The 25,431-nt window shown below is 46.7% G+C and overlaps 1 protein-coding gene across 1 annotated transcript in view; it reads right to left on the reverse strand.

Moving 5' to 3' along the window:
- The window catches only part of cstpp1 (centriolar satellite-associated tubulin polyglutamylase complex regulator 1), a 431,022-nt gene that overhangs the window by 51,901 nt on the left and 353,690 nt on the right, over positions 1-25,431 (reverse strand). The window lies entirely within an intron of this gene.

Raw genomic sequence — 25,431 nt, forward strand, 5'->3', positions numbered from 1 at the left:
ATCTCAGGAAAGGGCTGCTGTTTTACTGTTTCTTTTCCCAGACAAACGTCCCTGAATAACAGCAAAAGCCTTCATGATTTATCTATTTACAGCATTTCCCTACATGAGTGACAGGTAAAAGAAAATAAGATTTCTGTTCTTGTTCAGTTAGTTTTGTGGGCTATGAGGACAGGTCGATTTAAATACAGAGCTTTCCTCAAGACAGATCTTTTATGCGTATTAGTAAAAGACTAACGCGCCATAGATACACCCGTTTGCTATATGATTGTATATTGTGTGTTACATGGTATAATGCTTCTATTGTTATAAAAGAGCATAGCCTTTGACTTACCATGTGCAACGCACTGGAAGCTCTATTAGCATGCACTAAACCTATTGAGAATGGCTGCTAAATTTAAAATAATTCCACCATGTTTTTTTGAAAACTTCTATGAAGGCAATTCACAGCTGTTCAGTATTTGCTGGCCCTACAACTTGACCTTATATCCATGTATAAAAGAAAGTCTTGCACTTATATAGCCCCTTTCACAATCTCAGGATGTCGTAAAGCGCTTTACAGCCAATGAAGTACTTTTGAAGTGTAGTTACTGATATAATGTAGGGAAACACAGCAGGCAATTTGCACACAAGATTCCCATAATGTTTAAAGGCCAGATAATCTGTTTTTATGAGTTGGTCGGACAGATGATGGCCAGGACATCAAGGAGAACTCCCCAGCTCTTTTTCAAAATAGTGCCATGGGATATTTTATGTTTATCTTAGAGGGCAGATGGGGCCTTGGTTTAACGTCTCACCCGAAAGACAGAACTTCTGACAATGCAGCACTCCCTCAGTACTGCACTGGGAGTGTCAGCTTAGATTATGGGCTCATGTCTCTGGAGTGGGGCTTGAACCTATGGACTCGATTTTACACTTTTGTGCAGATCGCCCAAAAATGGGCGGTATTTCTGGTGTGGGCGGAAAAATGGGTTTTCAGATTGCCGGCTTGTCGCCCATTCTCAAAGCTCCTAGTCTCCATTTTAAAAATTGGGCATTACCGCGAGTGATATGAAATGGGCGGTAGCGTTAAATCTCTTTGACTTAAAGTGTCGCTGTCCTTAGCAACGGCATGGCAACGCTCGATTCCTGCGATTCAGGAGGTCAAGGGTCATTATGACATGCGCAGAAGAGGAGACAGATAGAGAGGGAGCTGAGAGGGAGTGAAGGCGTGTGCGGGTGTGGTGTGGCTGCATTGGGAGGAAACAGAGAGAGTTTCTAGCTTTAGAGCAAATAGAGAAAAAAAAATTAGCTGGTACCAGTCAGATATTTGCCCGAATTTGGTGCCTATAATGGAGGGAGAGGAGGCGACACAGCATGCTGTGGAGAGCAGTGAGCTGGGAGAGCACACTGAAGGGCGCAAAAGAGCGAGGAGATTCTCGGACGAGGCAAATGCCTCCCTCCTGCAGGAGGTTGAGTTACGCTGGGATGATTTTACCCAGGTAGGGCGTGGGAAGCCCACCCCAAAGGCCTACCAGAAGATATGGACCGAGATAGCAGTAAATATTACATTTATTTACATGTACTTATGTATTTATATAATTTGATTTGTAAGAGTCATGAGTGATTATTAGCAGATGTGGGGTCTTTCACTTTTACCAGGAATGTTGTAGTCAAAGCCCGCGGTCACGGTGCACGTCTTTAGGTAAAGAATGATAATTATCATAATAATCATGATTACATCTGTTGGTTATGGGTTGTATCAGTCTCTGTGACAGTACCTAGCAATGATATCATGCAATGATCTCATGCCATGTCGTCCTGTTACCTTTTACAGAAGAAGCTATCGACAATGAGGTCCGTACAAAGGCGAACGGATGGGGGGGGGGGGGGGGTGCCATCAGTTCCCAGCGACATCACTGAGATGGAGGAGCGGGTGCTCACACTCGTGGGGAAACACCCCCGGACGGCCACGCAAGCATCTGCAGACCCTGAAGTGATGCAACGTGAATAAGGTTTACACCATTGCGAGATGTGAAGTCAATAGATGCCAAACCCACTCATATCCGAACAATCACATATGATAGATTATTTCTAAAATTGTCCTATAAATAATGCTGGCCTAATGAAAATCATTGTAATGCACAATGTGTTGATGGTCATGAAATGTAATGTCTGTGATGATTTTGATAGCGGTGGTGCTTTTGTCGTGCATATGCTGTGTGTAGCGCTGGAATCACCTTGTGACCCTAGCACCCCCTTCTCCTCTAATAACCTCATTTATGTTTTGCAGTTCAGCCAGTAGCTCAGCCTCAGGCAAGACCACAGAACACAGAAGGTGGGGGGCACAGGGCCGGACGATCCCACATCTGGTGCTGAGGAGCTCCGATTCTTGCCCATCAATCCGTTGGGTCTGTTCTCTACGGATGAGAGCGCGGACTTCGAGGAACCTGCAACGCCACGCTCCAGAGGCCATTCCATCCTAAGGCCATCTAGTGCTCCTCCGGTCATTCCTGCCTCCACTCTGGAGGTACCAGCCTCAAGTATCTTGCCACAGGGCACCCCATTTGTCCTCAGGGTGGCGTCGACCCTGCGGAGGTTTCGTGGACGTGGCAGATCTGGTCCACGAGCGCCACGAGAGCGGAGAGATGGTACAGTTGCCCAGGAAGACTGTAGACATTGGTGACCAGATCCTCGATGCATTGGGGGGGCATATCCCGACAGCTGGCCACCATGACTGAGTATGTTCCGTGGATAGCGGAGGCCCTGGAAGCGATAGCCAGGAACACTGCTGGCACAGGCCTCCCAGTGGTCTTGGAGAGCAGCACTCCACCGCTAGGTTCCGCACCACCACTGCGAATGACAGATGAGAGGCAGGACCAAGATCCTGTTTCTGGATCCGAGAATGTTCCCCCTTCTGCATCCCCCGCTCCGGTACCCATCCAACCACCGCCTCTGCTTTCATCCCCCCCAATGGGACACCGCCTGAGGAGCTCTTCGGCCAAGCGGCGTGGAGCGAGAAGGGGAAGGGGTAGAGGTGGGGAGAAGAAGGGGAGAGGGGAAGGAAAGTGAGGTTCATATCAGCAGGTGATGGCTGTGTTACATCTCCACCTGGGTGTATGCAATTTGTTGCAATATATGGGGGGAGGGGGCCACCCTCCGGCTTTCCATTTGTATTCTGTGTTGCTGGACATGTTGACCATTTGATTGATGTCAATGGTCGAAAAAGTGGGGTGTGGGCGGGGGTGGGGTGTTTTTGGCCGTGATACTTATGATTTCAGACCAATGTTCATATAAAAATGTTTTTATTCAACATAACCTTGTTGCGCATTGTCTCAGATAACTGGACCGTTACATACTGGTGATTCCTTAACATGAAAGCGTTAAATAAAACTTAACTTCAATCAACTTAAACTTTAATTTGCACCAAGGTAATGCCCACCATTGGTGTCTGAGCTGCACACACACACAGCAGTGTGTCAGCGTTGTCGCTCACAGCAACGTTCTTTCAGGCAAATTGTTCAGTTATGAGCTCCTGACGTAAGAGTCTTGCAGCTATGTAGCCACCACGGGCCCTTTCCTGCAGTCTGAAGGGGGGCGTGGGCATGGTTCCACAGCCAGCCTGATTGTCTGGCCCTAGGTCAGCGTTCAGTTCCTCGTCCTTCTCTTCTGAGGTAGACCATCTGTCCCGTCTGGCAATTCTTGTCCCCTCCTGATAGCCAGATTGTGTAGCATGGCCACGAATTTAGCTATTTGCTCAGGGTTGTAATGGAGCTCCCCTCCTGAGTGGTCCAGGCATCTAAAGCGCTGCTTAAGCACAGTTATTGTTTTCTGGACCACATAGCGTGTGTCTCTATGGCTTTGGTTGTATCGCTTCTCGACCTCGGTGTGGGTGTCACGCAGTGGGGTCATCAGCCAGGTGGCTAGGCCATATCGGTTGTCACCAAGCATCCAGCATTGTCCTTGTGGCTGACACTTAAACATGTCAGAGACAGCACTCACACGCAGGATGTGAGCCTCATCGAAGTTGCCCAGACATTTGGCATTCAATGCCATTATAATCTGGTTGTGGTCGACAACTAGTTGGACCTTCAGGGATTGAAATCCTTTTCCGTTACGAAAAAGCTCTGGGCCCTGAGAAGGTGCCCGCATGGCGATGGGAATGCACTGTATTGCAATTATAGACAGATCCTTTCAGTCTCAACTGTCACAATGCTTTTATTCAAGTTAAAACGCACACCTGCACCCATTAAAAACAACCTGGTGGTGTAAAACAAACAAACACAGTACAACACACAACACTGGTCTGAACAGGCCCCTATCGTGAAGTACCCACGACTAAAACATTCCTGCTTGGTTCAATAGGGCACCACCGAACCTGTCCAACAGATTGTGCGTACGCCTATGATCCTGCGCAGAAACCTCCCCCCCTAAACCCCTAGGCTTGGTTGGGACACACGACACCCCTTCACACTATGTGGTGGTCTTAAAGAATTTGTGAGCTGGGATAATGGTCACCAGTTATCCCTCTGGTTTACTCGCTGCTTCTCCCGACAAGCGAGGCTCTCTTTACTCGTAGGTGATGGTTTCTTCTCTATGTCCCAGACGGAGTGCTCGGTCCTTGTGTGCGTTGAATGAAGCCAGCAAGCGTAGAAGAGGAGAGAGAGAGAGAGAGGGCAGAAAACTGCCTCTCTTATTCCTGAAAAATGCTTCTGAATTCTTCGCGCCAAAAATCAGTCCTTTGCCTGAGGCAGTCCAACTGAAAGAGCAATGAATCCTGTGCCTTTGTTACTGGGATCTTCTGGGGATAAAGGCTCCCAACGAGTCTGGGTGGTCAATAGCTTTCTTTTGCCGAGGTTCCCGCGCTCCGGAGCTTGCAGTCATTTCAATGGTTTGAGCACTGACCAATTTACTTGATCTCTCACTGATCGGTTCCCATTACATGACAAAGGGTCCCATCAGCCATCTTCCTGCGATTTCAGCCATTGACCAATCCCCGCCCACCTGATGTTTATTCCTGTGGAACATGTTTGGACCTGTCCCAAGTCCTCCTGTCTGCTCTTCTGCAGTAACAGAAAATATGTCCAAAAGCAAAGTCCAAAACTTAAAGTCCAAAATGTGTTGAAGTCTGTCGATGTTTCCGCTGATTCTTACAGCTGTAAATACAATTATACAAACACGACATACAGTGAAGCGGGTATTAAAGAGCTAAACACGTATTATGTTAGTACTATAAAGGCCCAGCGAGACCAGGAGTTCGGAGAGTCGGGAGTTCGGGCGGCAGATCGGAGCGGCCTATAAAGGCCCAGCGAGACCAGGAGTTCGGAGAGTCGGGAGTTCGGGCGGCAGATCGGAGCGGCCTATAAAGGCCCAGCGAGACCAGGAGTTCGGAGAGTCGGGAGTTCGGGTGGCAGATCGGAGCGGCCTATAAAGGCCCAGCGAGACCAGGAGTTCGGGGAGTCGGGAGTTCGGGCGGCAGATCGGAGCGGCCTATAAAGGCCCAGCGAGACCAGGAGTTCGGGGAGTCGGGAGTTTGGGCGGCAGATCGGAGAGGCCTATAAAGGCCCAGCGAGACCAGGAGTTCGGGGAGTCGGCGGAGGCGGGAATTCGGGCGGCAGATCGGAGAGGCCTATAAAGGCCCAGCGAGACCAGGAGTTCGGGGAGTCGGCGGAGGCGGGAATTCGGGCGGCAGATCGGAGAGGCCTATAAAGGCCCAGCCGGTGCAGCTGTAGCACGGTGAGAAGGCAAAAAAGAAGTAGAAAGAAATCGAAAGGTGACGTCACGGCCAAGGGGGTAAGTGATTGGCTGATGATTGGTAAGTAGCTTTTCTTTTTTCTTTTCTTTATCAGTAAGTAACCTTCAGCCTTGTTGTTGGCAAATTAAGTTTACCTAAGGATTAAGTCATGGCAGGATAGCTCGGACACGTTTTATGCTCCTCCTGTGTTATGTGGGAAGTCAGGGACGCTTCCGGTGTCCCTGACGCCTACGTGTGTGAGAAGTGCATCCGCCTCCAGCTCCTGACGGACCACATTGCGGCACTGGAGCTGCGGGTGGATTCACTCTGGAGCATCCACGATGCTGAGAATGACGCGAATAGTACGTTTAGCGAGTTGGTCTCACCGCAGGTAAAGGGTACACAGCTAGATAGTGAATGGGTGACCAACAGGAAGAACAGTGCAAAAGAGGTAGTGCAGAGGTCCCCTGAGCTAATCCCTCTGCAAAGCAGATACACCGCTTTGGGTACTGTTGAGAGGGATGACTCATCAGGGGAGAGCAGCAGCAGCCAAGTTCATGGCACCATGGGTGGCTCTGCTGCACAGGAGGGCAGGGAAAAGAGTGGAAGAGCTATAGTGATAGGGGATTCGATTGTAAGGGGATTGGTTGGCATTTCTGCGGCCACACCCGAGACTCCAGGATGGTGTGCTGCCTCCCTGGTGCAAGGGTCAAGGATGTCTCGGAGCGGGTTCAGGACATTCTAAAAAGGGAGGGTGAGCAGCCAGTTGTCGTGGTGTATATAGGTGCCAACGATATATGTAAAAAACGGGATGAGGTCCTACGAGATGAATTTAGGGAGCTAGGAGCTAAATTTAAAAAGTAGGACCTCAAAAGTAGTAATCTCAGGATTGCTACCAGTGCCATGTGCTAATCAGAGTAGGAATTTCAGGATAGCTCAGATGAATACGTGGCTTGAGGAGTGGTGCAGAAGGGAGGGATTCAAATTCCTGGGACATTGGAACCGGTTCTGGGGGAGGTGGGACCAGTACAAACCGGATGGTCTGCACCTGGGCAGGACCGGAACCAATGTCCTGGGGGGAGTGTTTGCTAGTGCTGTTGGGGAGCAGTTAAACTAACATGGCAGGGGCATGGGAACCTATGCAGGGAGACAGAGGGAAATAAAATGGAGGCAGAAGCAAAAGATAGAAAGGAGAATAGTAAAAGTGGAGGGCAGAGAAACCCAAGGCAAAAAACAAAAAGGGCCACATTACAGCAAAATTCTAAAGGGGTAAAGTGTGTTAAAAAGACAAGCCTGAAGGCTCTGTGCCTCAATGCGAGGAGTATTCGGAATAAGGTGGACGAATTAACTGTGCAGACAGCAGTTAACGGATATGATGTGATTGGCATCACAGAGACATGGCTCCAGGGTGACCAAGGCTGGGAACTCAACATCCAGGAGTATTCAACATTTAGGAAGGATAGGCAGAGAGGAAAATGAGGCAGGGTGGCGTTGCTGGTTAAAGAGGAAATTAATGCAATAGTAAGGAGGGACATTAGCTTGGATGATGTGGAATCGGTATGGGTGGAGCTGCGGAATACCAAAGGGCAGACCATCAAACAGTAGTAGTGAGGTTGGGGACAGCATCAAACAAGAAATAAGGGATGTGTGTAATAAAGGTACAGCAGTTATCATGGGCGGCTTTAATCTACATATTGATTGGGCTAATCAAACTGGTAGCAATGCGGTGGAGGAGGATTTCCTGGAGTGTATGAGGGATGGTTTTCTAGACCAATATGGCGAGGAACCAACTAGAGAGCTGGCCATCCTGGACTGGGTGATGTGTAATGAGAAGAGACTAATTAGCAATCGTGTTGTGCGAGGCCCCTTGGGGAAGAGTGACCATAATATGGTAGAATTCTTTATTAAGATGGAGAGTGACACAGTTAATTCGGAAACTAGGGTCCTGAACTTAAGGAAAGGTAACTTTGACGGTATGAGACGTGAATTGGCTAGAATAGACTGGCAAAGGATACTTAAAGGGTTGACGGTGGATAAGCAATGGCAAATATTTAAAGATCACATGGATGAACTTCAGCAATTGTGTATCCCTGTCTGGAGTAAAAATAAAACAGGGAAGGTGGCTCAATCGTGGGAAATTAAGGATAGTGTTAAAACCAAGTAAGAGGCATATAAATTGGCTAGAAAAAGCAACAAACCTGAGGACTGGGAGAAATTTAGAATACAACAGAGGAGGGCTAAGGGTTTAATTAAGAAGGGGAAAATAGAGTACGAGAGGAAGCTTGAAGGGAACATAAAAACTGACTGCAAAAGCTTCTATAAATATGTGAAGAGAAAAAGATTAGTGAAGACAAACCTAGATCCCTTGCAGTCGGATTTAGGTGAATTTATAATGAGGAACAAAGAAATGGCAGACTAATTGAACAAATACTTCGGTTCTGTCTTCACGAAGGAAGACACAAATAACCTTCCGAATGTACTAGGGGACAGTGGGTCTAGTGAGAAGGAGGAACTGAAGGATATCCTTATTAGCCGGGAAATTGTGTTAGGGAAATTGTGTTAGGGAAATTGATGGGATTGAAGGCAGAAAAATCCCCGGGGCCTGATAGTCTGCATCCCAGAGTACTTAAGGAAGTGACCCTAGAAATAGTGGATGCATTGGTGATCATTTTCCAACACTATCGACTCTGGATCAGTTCCTATGGACCAGAGGGTAGCTAATGTAACACCACTTTTTTAAAAAGGGAGAGAAAACAGGTAATTATAGACCGGTTAGCCTGACATCAGTAGTGGGGCAAATGTTGGAATCAATCATTAAGGATGAAATAGCAGCGCATTTGGAAAGCAGTGACAGGATTGGTCCAAGTGAGCATGGATTTATGAAAGGGAAATGATGCTTGACGAATCTTCTGGAATTTTTTGAGGATGTAACTAGTAGAGTGGACAAGGGAGAGCCAGTGGATGTGATGTATTTGGACTTTCAAAAGGCTTTTGACAAGGCCCCACACAAGAGACTGGTGTGCAAAATCAAAGCGCATGGTATGGGGGTAATGTACTGACGTGGATAGAGAACTGGTTGGCAGACAGGAAGCAGAGAGTCGGGATAAACAGGTCCTTTTCAGAATGGCAGGCAGTAACTAGTGGAGTGCTGCAGGGTTCAGTGCTGAGACCCCAGCTATTTACAATATACATTAACAATTTAGATGAGGAATTGAATGTAATATCTCCAAGTTTGCAGATGACACTAAACTGGGTCACGGTGTGAGCTGTGAGGAGGACGCTAAGAGGCTGCAGGGTGACTTGGGTAGGTTAGGCAAATGCATGGCAGATGCGGTATAATGTGGATAAATGTGAGGTTATCCATTTTGGGGGGCAAAAACACGAAGGCAGAATATTATCTGAATGGCGGCAGATTAGGAAAAGGGGAGGTGCAACGCGACCTGGGTGTCATGGTTCATCAGTCATTGAAAGTTGGCATGCAGGTACAGCAGGCGGTGAATAAAGCAAATGGCATGTTAGCCTTCATAGCTAGGGGATTTGAGTATAGGAGCAGGGAGACCTTACAGCAGTTGTACAGGGCCTTAGTGAGGCCTCACCTGGAATATTGTGTTCAGTTTTGGTCTCCTAATCTGAGGAAGAACATTCTTGCTATTGAGAGAGTGCAGCAAAGGTTCACCAGACTGATTCCCAGGATGGCTGGACTGACATATGAGGAGAGACTGGATCAAATGGGCCTTTATTCACTGGAGTTTCGAAGGATGCGAGGGGATCTCATAGAAACGTATAAGATTCTGACGGGACTGGACAGGTTAGATGCGGGAAGAATGTTTCCAATGTTGGGGAAGTCCAGAATCAGTCTTAGGATAAGGGGTAGGCCATTTAGGACTGAGATGAGGAGAAACTTCTTTACTCAGAGTTGTTAACCTGTGGAATTCCCTGCCACAGAGAGTTGTTGATGCCAGTTCATTGGATATATTCAAGAGGGAGTTAGGTATGGCCCTTACGTCTAAGGGGATCAAGGGGTAGAGAAAGCAGGAAATGGTTACTGAGGTGAATGATCAGCCATGATCTTATTGAATGGTGGTGCAGGCTCGAAGGGCCGAATGGCCTACTCCTGCATCTATTTTCTATGTTTCTATGTAAGACAAAAACACAATTTGCTGATGTGGCAAAATTAGCAGGTGCAACTGTGGAACAATCGTGTGAGTTCCTGTTATTCAGAGCTCAGGTCTTGAGCCTAGGAAGTCGGTTCCTGTTATTCAGAACTAAGGTCTTAGGCCTAAGAACTAAGTTCCTGCTAGTGGCAGGATGCAGGATGCATCTGTTCATACCCAAGGAGGATACGGGAACAATTAACAAAGTTAAAATTAAACAATCTGTAACAAAGCGACAAAATTGTCACGCGGTAAAAAAACTGACCAATGATAATGTAAATGAAGACTTTGCAAAAATTCTGTATAAAGAAGCAGCTCCGAATGTGTTCAAACGAGAGCGGTTGGTAACGCACCCAGTTGAGGAACTGGTGTAGCCATGTCTCCTTTGATCAAGCAATGAAACAATTCTTTTCTCCACAACAGACCTGTGTTGAGTGTCTTTGTCACACTCCACATCCTACAGTAGCTTGCACTGCAAGCTCTGTTTACAGGTATGTTGTGGAGCCAGCCTTTATTCTAACATTTATCCCTGTTGGTGTATTAAACAGTTTTAAAAACAGCTGGCAAACACAGCCAGTGGCCTAGAGTAAGGCCACAATGCATCATATCCTGTGTCCCTCTCACTGAAGTTTGTAAACAGGAACACAGTTGCACACATACAGGAGGATGCAGTTAGTGACCCTGAGAATATAGCATTTTGTTAATGGAGACTGCACAGACAAGGAGGAGACAGTGGTAGTGGCAGAGAAAGAGCAGGTAGTTCTTGGACAGATGAGTGGTATGTATAATGCCTTGGGCTCAAGAGAACCCTTGCACCAGGGAACAGTTGTGCGCCTTGTGCTGCTGATGTTTCCATTCCACAGGGAAAGCGATGACTCCTTTGCCAGTTGCAAACAAGGCCTCCAATATTAGTTGCTTGATGCATCTGTACAGCTGACTGACTGATTTGGCATGTCACTTGTGATGCCTTGGAAGAATCTGGCAACTAGAACCTTTAAAGCAATATTAAATTTCACACCCATAGAACGAGATGTTCCTATGGTGGAAGTCGCTTGCGGATCAGCCTCCAGCAGATGACACAGTATTGTGGCAGCCTCCCTTGTAAAATGGCAGTGCCCAAGACAGATCTCTTCTGTTATGCCCAAGCAGGGCTTGGATAGTCAATAAATGCAGGATGTGTACATAGTGCCAAAAGTGAAGTTATGTGGGGTAAAATTCGGTACCCACCGCAAGGCAGGAGTTCCTTCGGCAGACATGGAAGTCCTGATCCACGAGCTATATTGGGATTACTGCCCCCAAGAGGAAGTGGAGTGCAAAATATCGGGGACGGGAGCGGGACACAAAGCCACGTGAAATTAGCAGCACTACACAGTGGGACGCTCGGTGCTGCTGCACAGATAGGGCCCTCCTCTTTAGTAAAGGGGAGGGCCAAGCTGCCCACTATGCAGGCGGGAAACAGGGCCATTGCTGAATCACCAAGGAGCGCGGCGCTGTGGCACAAACGGAGTGCCGGGCTGCGCCGATCTACAGATAAGGCGGCCTTGACCGGTAAGTCGGCCACTTTTTGTCCTGCCGCACCTCACCTTTAATTTTTGCCCTGCGAGCGCCCTACAGCCCGGTATGCACCTTGTGCAGCTGTTGCGGGCATCGGCCGTGGCAGCTCCATGGGGCGCTATTGAATTTTCGCTCCGGGGCGAAAATGGGTCCCTGCACATGGTGTTGACGCGTCATCACCGGCACAGCGGCACCGGAAAGAGTGAAGCGCTACTGGTTACCGCCGCCACTAAACTCCAGCGGAATTTTGCGGGAGCCGGTAGCGGCGCCACGCCCGGGCGTATATGCCCCGAATTCTTCTCCCATGGTTCTTTAAGAATGCTGGAAGAGACTGTTTTGCAGAGTGCAGAGATATACGGAAACTGCAAGATAATGCAGTTCAACAAAGCTAAACATGAATCAGTACACTTCGTAAAAAAGAACAGGAAGTTGAAATATATCTGAAATGGTGCATTTCTCGATGGAGTGGAGGAACAGACACATCTATGTGGGTACAACCACACAGCATTTTAAAATAAGGTTAAAAAAGTAATGTAAAGGACATTCAGGAGTGGAGAAAGAGGGCTCCGTAACGCCCCTTTTTAGGCGCCGGATGTCATCTTGGTAAAAGGTTTTGCGTCTGTATGCCTAAGATCCCTTTGTTCTTCTACCCCATTCAGTTTATTTTCTACGGTGTAGGTGAGTTTTGTTTTTCCTACCAAAATGCATCACCTCACAGTTAGCTGTTAAGTTCATTTGCCACGTAACTGCTAAGTTTGCAAATTTTCTAATGTCTTCTTGTATTATGGTGCATGCTTCCTCAATATTAGCTATACTCCCCCCGCCCCCTACCCTGCCAGTTTGGTATCATGAGAAAATTTTGATATTGAGTTTTATAAACCTAAGGCCAAATCATTAATACAAGTTATGAATAGCAGTGTTCCCAGCACTGATCCTTGTGGAACACCACTTTCTAAGTACCTCCTACCTTTTATGAAAGGGAAATCTTGTTTGACAAATTTGCTGGAGTTCTTTGAGGATGTAATGAGCATGATGGATAAAGGGGAACCAGTAGATGTCGTGTATTTGAATTTCCAGAAGGCATTCGATAAGGTGCCACATAAAAGGTTACTGCACAAGATAAGAGCTCATGGGGTTGGGGGGTAATACATTAACATAGATAGAGGTTTGGCTAACTAACAGTGTCAGGATAAATGGGTCATTTTCAGGTTGGCAAACAGTAACAAGTGGGGTGCCACAGGGATCAATGCTGGGGCCTCAACTATTTACAATCTATATTCATGACTTGGATGATGGGACCAAGTGTAATGTAGCCAAATCTGCTGATGATACAAAGATACATGGGAAAGCAAGTTGTGAGGAGAATGCAAAGAATCTGCAAAGGGATATAGATAGGCTAAGTAAGTGGACAAAAATTTGGCAGATGGAGTATAATGTGGGAAAATGTGAGGTTATTCACTTTGGTAGCAAAAATAAAAAAGCAAATTATTATTTAAATGGGGAGATATTACAAAATGCTGAGGTACAGAGTGATCTGGGGGTCCTTGTAGATGAAACACAAAAAGTTAGCATGCAGGTACAGCAAATAATTAGGAAGGCCAATGAATGTTGGCCTTTATTGCAAAGGGGATGAAGTATAAAAATAGGAAGTCTTACAACAACTATACATGGCATTGGTGAGACCACACCCAGAGTACTGTGTACAATTTTGGTCCCGAAATTGCCCAGCGCCCGAAATGGGACACACTCTCTATTTTTTAAAGTTTTTCTCCGCCGCAACCGATGCAGTCGATATTTGGCATGGAATTTTTTTGGGGTCGGGCGGATGTCGGGGCGGCTGAGGGATGGAAGTGCCCTTGCAGCGGGTCGACCATCCCGACCAGTCATCAGTGCCGCGCTAATGATGTCAGCGCGTCGCTGATGACATCAGCACGATGCGGACATGCTACGTCGCACCACAACATCTCTCCCCTTCAGTTAAAGGGGAGAACCATTGCAAGCTCTGCATACTTTTAAGTTAGGTCCACTGGGCCACCAGGGAGGGTTTCCGCCAGGGCAGAGGTCTGTTGGTGGCCCGGCCGAGCCTGGGGACATATTTTCCGGGCCAACCTGGCAGTCGGCTGACAAAATAAAAATAACATGGTGGCTGTGGCCTTGCGCCCTCCCCTTTAAGGGCGGCCGGGCCGCCATACCACAGAGAGTGCACCGACACAAAAAGCTGTCGGGGGCACCGATCGGCGGCAGGGCCGCTCCTGAGGGGCAATACCGGGAAAGGGGCCATTTCCTGAGGGACAATTTCACGAGGGGGTCCCCGCCAGTCATTAAGGTGCACCCAGCGGCGGAAAAACGGACGGAGCAGTCCCGGGCACCGCTCAAAAAATTCCGAAGTGCAATTTACAAAATGGCGGCCCTTCCAATTCTGCACCGCCCCATAACGGGAGGGGCAATTTTAGCCCCTTGGTCTCCTTGTTTAAGGAGGGATATACTTACATTGGAGTCAGTTCAGCGGTTCACGAGGTTGATTCCTGAGGTGAAGAGGTTGACTTATGAAGAAAGGTTGAGTAGGTTGGGCCTGTGCTCATTGGAGTTCAGTAGAATGAGAGGTGATCTTATTGAAACGTATAAGACTCTGAGGGGGCTTGACAGAGTGAATGCAGCGAGGATGTTTCCCTTTGTGGGGGAATCTAGAACTAGGGGACATAGTTTCAGAATAAGGGGTCTCCTATTTAAAACAGAAATGAGGAGGCACTTCTTCTCTCAGAGGGTCATGAATCTTTGGAATTCTCGACCCAGAGAGCTGTGGAGGCTGGGTCATTGAATATATTTAAGGTGGAGATAGACAGATTTTAGAATGATAAGGAAGTCAAGGGTTATGGGGAGCGGGCAGGGACGTGGAGTTGAGGGCCAGATTAGATCAGCCATGATCTTATTGAATGGCAGAGCAGGCTCGAGGTGCCAAATGGCCTACTCCTGCTCCTATTTCTTATGTTCTTATGTTCTCCAATCTGAATAACTACCCTTTACCCCTGCTTTCTATTTTTTTTTAGACAATTTTCTATCTAATCAGCTATTTGTCCCCTGACTTCACATGCCCTAACATTATATTTGGTTTAAACTAAGAATATATATTACCTCAGATTCTACAGAGTCACATAATTTACAAAATGTAACTATTGCTGCTTGATGCCTTTATGATTGAGCCCAGTAGGATCATCAAATTACTACACAATATGCAACCCTCATTCTGAGATGTGAACAAGACTCATAACTCAACTTATGTAATTGTAGGAATCAGGGGACAACGTTTTAAAATCTCACTCTTATGGGCCCAAGTTTCCACACGCTAAAAAACGGGCGCCCTTCCGAGCTGGGCGCCCGTTTTTCGCGCCTAAAACGGCGCCTAAAAAAAAAATTGCGATTCTGGAGAGTTCTGCAGCTCCTTGTCTGCCTGGCGTGGCGCCCAGGGGGTGGAGCCTACACTCGCGCCGATTTTGTAAGTGGGAGGGGGCGGGTACTATTTAAATTAGTTTTTTTCCTGCCGGCAACGCTGCGCGTGTGCGTTGGAGCGTTCGTGCATGCTCAGTGTGAAAATAACATTGACACATGGCCATTTTTGTAGTTCTTTGTAGCTGTTTAATTTTTGAACTTTTTTTAATAAAAGCACATTAGCACTTGCAACCTTCTCACTGTCTCCTTCTCCCCCCCGCCCCACACCCCGCGGGAAAGAACGGGTGCCTCCTCTCCCCGCGGGAAAGAACGGGCGCCTCCTCTCCCCTCCCCCCCCCCCCGCGGGCAGAACGGGCGTCCCCCCCCCCCCCGCGGGAAAGAACGGGCGCCTCCTCCCGCCCCTGCGGGAAAGAACGGGCGCCTCAGGCTGACTGCAGCATTCTCCATGCATGAAGCACTTTCACACAGGTAGGAAGATGGTTTATTTAATCTTTTCTTTGCTTATAAATGTTTATTCAGGTTGGATTTATTTGTATAATATTTGTAGAAGTATAAATAAGGATTTATTGTAGAATTTAATGAGTTCCCTTCCCCCCCACCTCGTTCTGGACGCCTGATTTGTAACCTGCGCCTGATTTTTTAATGTGTAGAACAGGTTTTTTCAGTTCTACAAAAATCTTCACTTGCTCCATTCTAACTTAGTTTGGAGTACGTTTTCACTGTGGAAACTTTGAAATCAGGCGTCAGTGGCCGGACATGCCCCCTTTTGAAGAAAAAATTCTGTTCCAAAGTAGAACTGTTCTACCTGACTAGAACTGCAGAAAAAAAAATGTGGAGAATTGCGATTTCTAAGATAGTCCGTTCTCCACCAGTTGCTCCGAAAAATCAGGCGCAAATCATGTGGAAACTTGGGCCCTTAGTGTTGAGGTTGTGGGTTCAAGTTCCACTCCAGACACTTGAGCACAAAAAATCTAGGCTGTCAAGTGCAGCGCTGAGGGAGCATTGCACTGTTGGACGTGCCGTCTTTCAGGTGAGATGTTAAACCAAGGCCCCGTCTGCTCTCTCACGTGTAAAAGATCTCATGACACTAGTTCAAAGAAAAGTAGGGGAGTTATCCTCAGTGTCCTGGCCAATATTTATCCCTCAATCAACATAACAAAAGAAAACAGATTATCTGGTCATTATCACATTGCTGTTTGTGGGAGCTTGCTGTGCGCAAATTGGCTGCCGCATTTCTTACATTACAACAATGACTACACTTCAAAAGTGCTTCATTGGCTGCAAAGTGCTTTGAGTCGTCCGGTGGTCATGAAAGGCGCTATATAAATTCAAGTCTTTCTTTCTTTCTCTGGATTGGCAATGAAAACCCTCCAAAAGTAGCATTGTTTAACTTTAGGATCACATGGCCTGTTTCTATGCTGTAAATTCTACGTAATTCATGTATTTCGGTTATATTTGACGTAATAACTTAAATTCTGAATTTAATTTAAAACCAGTTAGCCCAGTACCTGTTATGGTGAGGGACGTTACCAAGCCAACAATGCCAACCTCTACATTGATTATTTGATGATGAGATGACCTACTATATCTTGTATTGAGTTAATCTATCCATAATTAAGAAAAAAAACTAAATCCAGTGAAGTTCTACTTCTGATTAATCCAGCGCATCACCAGAGACCAACACAGGAGAACTACGGGCGGCAGGCACTTTGGAACTGCAGCATTGAAGACTTGAATACGTGCACTGGGGGACACGGGAGCCTGTTCCCACCACTACCCCTGCCATATCACATCCCACTCGCCCCCATTCCAGAGTCGTAGGCCTGCTCTGACTGATACTCGGCCAGACCTCCCAACTCCCAGCCTGACTTTCTGTCCCCACATCAGATCTCGCTGGGAATCACAGTTTAACCCTGAGCATTATACTCAGCATGTGTCGGTTTTAGATTTGGTTAGAAGGCAAGTGGCAGTAGAAGGGGGAGAGACAAAGAGAGAACCAGAGGTGCTGTTATGTGAAGGGGATATGAGGGAGAGACCCTGTTCAGAATGGGGAATGAAGTAGAAGGAAGCAGACCCTGGGACAGGAAAGAGACTCTGTTCTGGGGGAAAGGGTGTGAGGGAGGCAGAAAAATTAGTGAGTGTGGTGGAGGGAGATGGTGAGAGAGACAGATTGAGTGATTGACAGGAGCTTTGATTCTAACAGCAGCAGCTCTCCAGCTACCTGTGCTACATGCTATTAAGCAGAAGAGAGGCTTTTAAGAATGTGAAGAAGGATCTCACCATATCCTCCGTGTCTTTCCCTCACTGTGGGTGCTTCCATTCATCTGAGGTCCCAACTGGAGAACCTGACCCTGCAAATCTTAGGTCCCAACACAAAAGGACTGAAAACCATGAGCACTGATGCAGGGAATTCATTAGTGATTTCCTAAAAGCTCAAGCTTTCAATTTTACAAATTTTACAAATTTTCACCAATTAAGATCAGATAAGATTGGGGTATTTGTCAGAGATGAACATCCTTGTAGGTTTTGTCACTTTAACCCACTGGGATCATAAAATGACTGTAATCATAATAAAAATATAGGTTTTCAGACATTACTATGCCATGGAGACAAGTGATACAATCTATTCCTATGAATGAAATACACAGCGGTTCAGTATTTGCTGGCCCTGCAACTTAACTTTATATCCACATATAAAAGACTTGCATTTCTATCATCATTTCTATAGCGCCTTTTCATGACCCCAGGACATCCCAAAGCCTTTTACTACCAATCTTTGAAGTATAGTCACTGTTGTAATATAGGAAATGCAGCAGCCAATTTGCACACAGCAAAGTCTCACAAAACAGCAAGGTGATAATGACCAGATAATCTACTTTAGTGATGTTGGTTGAGGAATAAATATTGACCAGGACACCGGGTGAACTCCCCTCCTCTTCTTCGAAGTCATGACATGGGATCTTTTACGTAGTTTTAGGTGGATTCTTGGTTTAACATATTATCTGAAATACAGCACCTCAGACAGTGCAGCATTCCCTCAGTAATGCACTGAAGTGTCAGTCTAGACTTTGCACTCAAGTCTCTGGAGAAGGACTAAGGACCCACAACCCTCTGATTCAGAGGCGAGAGTGCTACCCAATGAGCCACATAATAATTACCAAAAGAAAACTGACCTGTAAGGGGCAGAACCAGTCTGACAGATAATTGGAACCTTTTAGATATATGACTTTCTACTGTAATATAAGAAAATAGAAGATAGTAATGGCAACTCAGTAAGCTCAAGTAAGGTAGTTGTGTGTGCAGATATAAGTAAGATTCAAGATTCTTCCTGCCTTGACAACATCCGGAGATAAGCATGGTGCATAGAATGGGTAGGAAAAGGAGAAGCCAACAAAATAAGCCAATCGGGGATAAAAGGCAGGATGTTACATCACCCTATGTCCTGTGCTACATGCTGTTACTTGCCCCAATAACATCCAATGGAATTTCTATCTGACACCATAAAAAGAAAGCAAGAACAAAATGCCTACCATTATAGTTTGAAAGAGGGAAAGTCAACTATTATATGAACAGCAGCCATTTTATATTTCTATAACAAATTATGACAGAGTAGAATTCGCTATCATGGCCAATAGCCTAGATTTCCTGGTCGGTTATTTTAACATTTTTCGTAACTCAAATTGGAAAATCTAGGTCAATAATTTAGAAATTGTGTTTGACTCTGGGATAGGTCCAAGAATAAGAGAACATTTCCAATAAGAGTAGAACAATGGACTTGATAAGAAGCTGTTTAAAAATATGGAACAGAGAGTACTTAAGATGTGTAAGGCCAGAATGGGACAGCTATTGAGCGTAGTCTTGAAGGGGGCAGTGCTACAAACCATGTTGTTCCTTAGCTACAAAAATGATCTAAATAAAGAAACTAACTATAGGCTTGTCAAATTTGTGGAGCATACTAAAATTCAAAGAGCAATAGAGACCAGGGTATGCAACTAAAGATCCACAAAAACTTCGGATCAGTAATGCAACTGGACAACAAATGCCAAATGAAATTTAACAGTAGAGATATTGTTGTGTTCCTAACACAGATGAGACTGCACACAGGGAGGTTAAAGTAACAGTGACCTCAGTCTTTAATAAGTCACTCCAGAGTGGGGAACAGGCCTTAGGGGCCAGCTTATATACAGTGCTCCCAAGGGATGCTGGGATCCCTTGGGACTTCAGGGGATGCGCTCCCTGGTGGCGGAACATGGGAGTGCATGCCTTACAGATACACAACATCACTCCCCCCGCAAAGTCAAAGTGAAAACTATTTACAAGGTGAGGCGGTCGGGAGCCTTTCTTTCCCTGGTGGAGCGCCTCGTTACAAACGTCTGTTCTGGTGTGTTGGCTGTGCCCTCGCTGGGCTGGCGTGTTGTTGGCCCTGCAGGGCTGCTGGGTGAGCCTAGCCTTGCTGGGCTGTTGGGCGTGATGGGTTCGATTTCCTGGTCCAGCGTGGTGTTGTTGATCCTTTGGGTGTGTGTTGTGGGCTCAAAAAGGGTGGTGTCTGCTGTGGATTGTTCAGGGCAGTCTGTGAACTGCAGCCTCGTTTGATCCAGGTGCTTTCTGCAAATTTGTCCATTGTCTAGTTTGACGACAAACACCCTACTCCCTTCTTTAGCTATCACCATGCCCGCGATCCACTTGGGACCATGTCCATAGTTTAGCACATATAAAGGGTCATTCAGTTCAATTTTCCGTGACACAGTGGCGCGATCATCGTTTACATTTTGTTGCTGCCACCTGCTCTCTACCTGATCATGCAGGTTGGGGTGAACCAGCGAGACTATGGTTTTAAGTGTCCTTTTCATGAGTAGCTCAGCCGGGGGCACCCTGTGAGCGAGTGGGGTCTCGTGCGGTAGCTGAGCAGTACTCGGGACAGGCGGATTTGGAGTGAGCCTTCTGTGACTCGTTTGAGGCTCTGTTTGATTGTTTGTACTGTCCGCTCTGCCTGCCCATTGGAGGCTGGTTTAAACGGGGCTGGGGTGACATGTTTTGATCCTATTGCGGGTCATGAATTCTTTAAATTCGGCACTGGTGAAACATGGCCCGTTGTCACTAACCAGTATGTCAGGCAGGCCATGGGTAGCAACATGGCCCTCAGGCTTTCAATGGTGGCGGTGGCAGTGCTTCCCGACATTATTTCACATTCAATCCATTTTGAAAAAGCATCCACCACCACCAGGAACATTTTATCGAGAAACGGGCACGCACAGTCGACATGGATCCTCGACTATGGTCTGGAGGGCCAGGACCACAAACTTAGTGGTGCCTCTCTGGGCACGTTGCTCAACTGAGCACACACGCTGCATTGCCGTACACAGGACTCTAAGTCAGAGTTGATACCGCGCCACCACACGTGGGATCTGGCTATCGCTTTCATCATTACTATATCCGGGTGTGTGCTGTGGAGATCCGAGATGAACGTCTCCCTGCCCTTTTTTGGTAGCACTACGCAATTACCCCACAACAGGCAGTTTGCCTGAATGGACAGCTCATCCTTTCGCCGCTGGAACGGCTTGATTGGCTTTTGCATTTCAACAGGGATGCTGGCCCAGCTCCCATGCAGTACACAGTTTTTTACTCGGGACAGCAGAGGATCTTGGCTGGACCAAGTCCTAATCTGGCGGGCAGTGACAGGTGGTTTATCATTTTCAAACGCTTCCATGACCATCAACAAGTCTGCGGGCTGCGCCACCATTAAGAAGTTTGCAGGCTGCGCCATTTCCACCCCCGTGGTGGGCAATGGTAGCCGACTGAGAGCATCTGCACAGTTCTTGGTGCTTGGCCTGTGGTAGATGGTATAGTTATACGCTGATAGCGCGAGTGCCCACCTTTGTATGAGGACTGAGGCATTAGTATTTATCCCCTTGTTTTCAGCGAACAGGGATGTGAGGGGCTTGTGATCGGTTTCCAGCTCAAATTTGAGGCCAAACAGGTACTGATACATTTTCTTTACCCCGAACACACATGCTAATGCCTCTTTCTCAATCATGCTGTAGGCCCTCTCGGCCTTAGACAAGCTCCTGGAGGCATAGGTGACAGGTTGCAACTTCCCCGCAACGTTAGCTCGTTGTAATACACACCCAACTCCGTACGATGATGCATCACATGCTTCCACGAGTCTTTTACATGGGTTATACAATACAAGCAGCTTGTTGGAGCATAAACTGTTTCTGGCTTTCTCAAAAGCAATTACTTGGTTTTTTTTCCCATATCCAGTTCTCACCTTTATGCAATAACACATGTAGGGGCTCTAAAAGGGTGCTTAACCCCGGTAGTAAGTTACCAAAATAGTTGAGGAGTCCCAGGAACGACTGCAGCTCCGTGACGTTCTGTGGCCTGGGCGTGTTCCTGATAGCCTCTGTCTTGGAGTCTGTGGGCCGAATGCCGTCCGCCGCAATCTTTCTCCCCAAAAACTCCACTTCTGTTGCCATGAAGACGCATTTCGACCTCTTCAGCCGCAGCCCTATGCGATCCAGTCGCTGGAGGACCTCCTCCAGGTTTTGTAGGCGCTCGAAGGTGTCCCGACCCGTGACCAATATGTCATCCTGAAAAACCACCGTGCGTGGTACCGACTTGAGTAGGCTCTCCATGTTTCTCTGGAAGATCGCTGCAGCCGACCGAATTCCAAATGGGCATCTGTTGCAGATGAACAGTCCCTTGTGCGTGTTGATGCAGGTGAGGCCCTTCGAAGACTCCTCCAGCTCCTGCGGCATGTAGGCCGAAGTCAGGTCGAGCTTGGTGAACGTCTTGCCTCCTGCCAGCGTTGCAAATATGTCGTCTGCCTTGGGTAGCGGGTATTGGTCCTGTAGCGAGAAACGATTAGTAGTTACTTTATAATCGCCGCAAATCCTGACCGTGCCATCACTTTTGAGTACTGGAACAATCGGGCTGGCCCACTCACTGAATTCCACTGGCGAGATGATGCTCTTGCGTTGCAGCATGTCCAGCTCGATTTCTACTATCTCCCTCATGATGTGAGGTGCACCTCGCGCCTTGTGATGAATGGGTCGTGCCTCTGGGACCAAGTGGATCCGCACCTTCGCCCCGGAAAAGTTTCCAATGCCTGGCTCAAAAAGGGAAGGACATTTGTTCAGAACCTGGGTACATGAGGCCTCATCGACATGTGATGGCACTCGGATGTCATCCCAGTTCCAGCAAATTTTGCCCAGCCAGCTCCTTCCAAGCAGTGTGGGGCCATCGCTTGGGACAATCCAGAGTGGCAGTTCGTGCACCATGCCCTCGTAGGTGACCTTGACCATGGCGCTGCCCAGGACAGTGATAAGCTCTTTGGTGTACGTTCTCAGTTTCGTGTGGATGGGGCTCAGGGCTGGTCTGAGTGCCTTGTTGCACCATAGTCTCTCAAACATCTTTTTACTCATGATGGATTGGCTAGTGCCAGTATCCAGTTCCATGGCTACAGGTAAGTTATTCAATTTTACATTTAGCATTATAGGTGGACATTTCATCAAAAATGTGTGCACCCCGTGTACCTCAGCATCTGCATCCTCTCTGAGGCTCGAAATTGCTTTGATCCACCATGGACCGATCTTCCTCTGCCGTGTGGTGGTTAGCAGGTTTTGCAGAGCTTGCAGCTCGTCTGCAAGCTCGTTGGAGGTGCCCCATTGTTCCACAACTCTTGCAAACATACCCTTTGAAGCGGCATGAATAGGCTGAATGGAAGCCTCCACAACACCAACAAGGTGTGAATTGCCTTGCATTCATCCTTTGTTGCGGACTCTGAGTCATCTGGGTCACCTGAGGCCTGCTGGCAGTTGCAGACTCGTGGGTTCTGCCCTGTACATTTCTGCTCGCACAGTTTCAGTTAATTTATGAACATTGCTAGCACTTGTGTGCTGAGAGATTTGTTTGGTGTTATCACTGGTGGACATAAACGCCTGTGCTATCGCAATGGCCTTACTGAGGGTCGGCGTCTCTACAGTCAAAAGTTTTCGTAGGATGGTCTCGTGGCCAATGCCCAGTACAAAAAAGTCTCTGAGCATTTGCTCCAGGTAGCCATCAAACTCACATTGTCCTTCAAGTCGCCTTAGCTCGGCGACGTAGCTCGCCACTTCCTGACCTTCAGATCGCTGGTACGTATTGAACCGATACCTCGCCATTAGCACGCTCTCCCTCGCGTTAAGATGCTCCCGAACCAGTGTACACAGCTTCTCATACGACTTATCTGTGGGTCTCACAGGAGCCAGAAGATTCTTCTGTAGGTCGGTGCCCCGCAGACCGTGAGGAGGACCGCTCTCCTTTTTACAGCGCTTCCTTCTCCGTCCAGCTACAAAGTACTGGTCTAGCCGTTTGACATAGGCTTCCCAATCCTCACCCTCTGAGAACTTCTCCAGGATGCCCACAGTTTGCTGCATCTTTGCGTTGGATTCGTGTACTCATTGCCAGTTGTTGTGTTCCTAACACAGATGAGACTGCACACAGGGAGGTTAAAGTAATAGTGACCTCAGTCTTTATTAAGACACTCCAGAGTGAGGAACAGGCCTTCGGGGCCGGCTTATATACAGTGCTCCCAAGGGATGCTGGGATCCCTTGGGACTTCAGGGGATGCGCTCCCTTGTGGCGGAACATGGGAGTGCATGCCTTACAGATAAACAGATATAATACATCAGAAATAGAATTGAACTAATTTGAGAGACTTAGAAAGAGATCTGTAAATAATAGTTGACAATAGTCTGTGGGCAAGTGTAAGTGTAAGTGTAACGAACAGCTAAATGGAAAGGAATTATTACAGGCTATGTCTATTCAAGAGCATACTATGTATGCTATTGTAATTTCAAGCAGAATAATTCAACGGTGTGTTGCTAAAGTTCATAATGTGCATTCGAACTAGACAAGAACAGCACTCCCTAATTGGTCCAGACAGCAGTGTTCCTCTTCACATTTCCACCCACTCTCATTTCCCAGTCTTTCTCTCACACACACATACACACATTTCCACCTACTCTCATTTCCTAGTCTTTCTCTCACACACACACATAAACCCGCACACCCACACAGTGCAGCGAATCATAACAGTACAAAAATTAAGATGACACTAGAGATGCAATTTTATTAGAGATAGGCATCTATGGCTCCAATTTATACTGGAGAAATCATGGGTAACAGTGCAGCATTATAAGTTTACATTTAAAATCAAAAACAGACTTTATTAATTCCATGTATCCATTTAGTTACCCGAAAAGAACAATGTGTAAATTAAGAAATTTTGGTCTAAAAATTCATCTCGGGTAACGTCACAAAACAGGTGATATTGGATCGGCCGTCATTAGATGCAGTGTCTGATATTCAGGTCCATAGCAGTCAATGGAACTGAATATCAGGCACTGCGTGTAATGGGTGGTCGATCCGATACTGCCCATTTTGCGCCACTGCCCGAGATGAATTTCCAGGCCTAAATATCTTCTATTTGCTTTAATTGATCCCTCCATTCCTTGAATTTAGGCCCTTTTAGATTATATACCCAGCTCCTGGTCTTAGTTATTTCTAATGCCCAGATCGTGTTAAACTTTATCATTCTGTGGTTGCTGTCCTCGGAATGCCATAGCTTCCAATTAGTAGACCTTTTCTGGGTGCTTTATGAATACCAGATCAAGATGAGCCATGCATCTCACAGCTTACTTGGCGGAGTCAAGAAGCAGTTATGCACTATATTTACCAACTCTGACTCTAAACAAACAACATAGGTTTTTCCAGTTTATATTAGGTTGATTGAAGTCTCCCAATAACATAACCTTCCTGTTCGCACATGCTCTTCATATCCCCTCATAGAGCAAAGTATCCTCCTTCTAATGCTGAGCTGGTATAATCCATTCCTCATGTTAGCTCATTTTGTAGTTTCCTACGTCCCATAGGATTAACTTCTTTTACGTCCCAGGTATCCCTGACATATAGCGCTACACCACCTCTTTATTTGTCCATTCTCTTTTGTAAACACCCTATAACCCTGAAAATTATATTCATTTCCATTCTCTGGATTTAGCCATATTTCTGATATTCCTATACAACGTAGCTCTCTACTGTCATATTTGCCTTCAGTTCAGACATATAGATTTGCCTCCTCTCGCTGTGTGTCTGTTCCAGGTCTCCAGTTCATGTGCGTCTTCTCTGGGTTTCTGTATCCACACCTGCCAGTTGACTGCCTTCTACCCTCAAATCCATTTGATTTGCCTACATCCCATATATCTAGTGTAAATGATTTTCCATTGCTGTCTTAATGTTTCTCACAAATCTCTTTGTCCCTACTTAGTTTAACTGTAGCCCATCTCCTGTACGCCAGTCCTTTTTATTCTGGAAGAATTCCTATTTATTGATGAAGGTAGGATTGTTTCTCACATTCTGCTGTCTCATTTACCTCATCAATCTTTTTTAAATTCCCTTCGTTTCGAGATTTTAGAAGTATACCAAAGTATACCAAAGAACATTCTCCATCAATCCTAATATATGTGGCTTTTAAGGCTGCTATATTATTTCTCCCGATGTCATTTACCCAAATGTGGACTACAG

Source organism: Pristiophorus japonicus, chromosome 14, assembly GCF_044704955.1.
Source record: "Pristiophorus japonicus isolate sPriJap1 chromosome 14, sPriJap1.hap1, whole genome shotgun sequence".
In the NCBI taxonomy this organism is placed as follows: Eukaryota; Metazoa; Chordata; class Chondrichthyes; family Pristiophoridae; genus Pristiophorus; species Pristiophorus japonicus.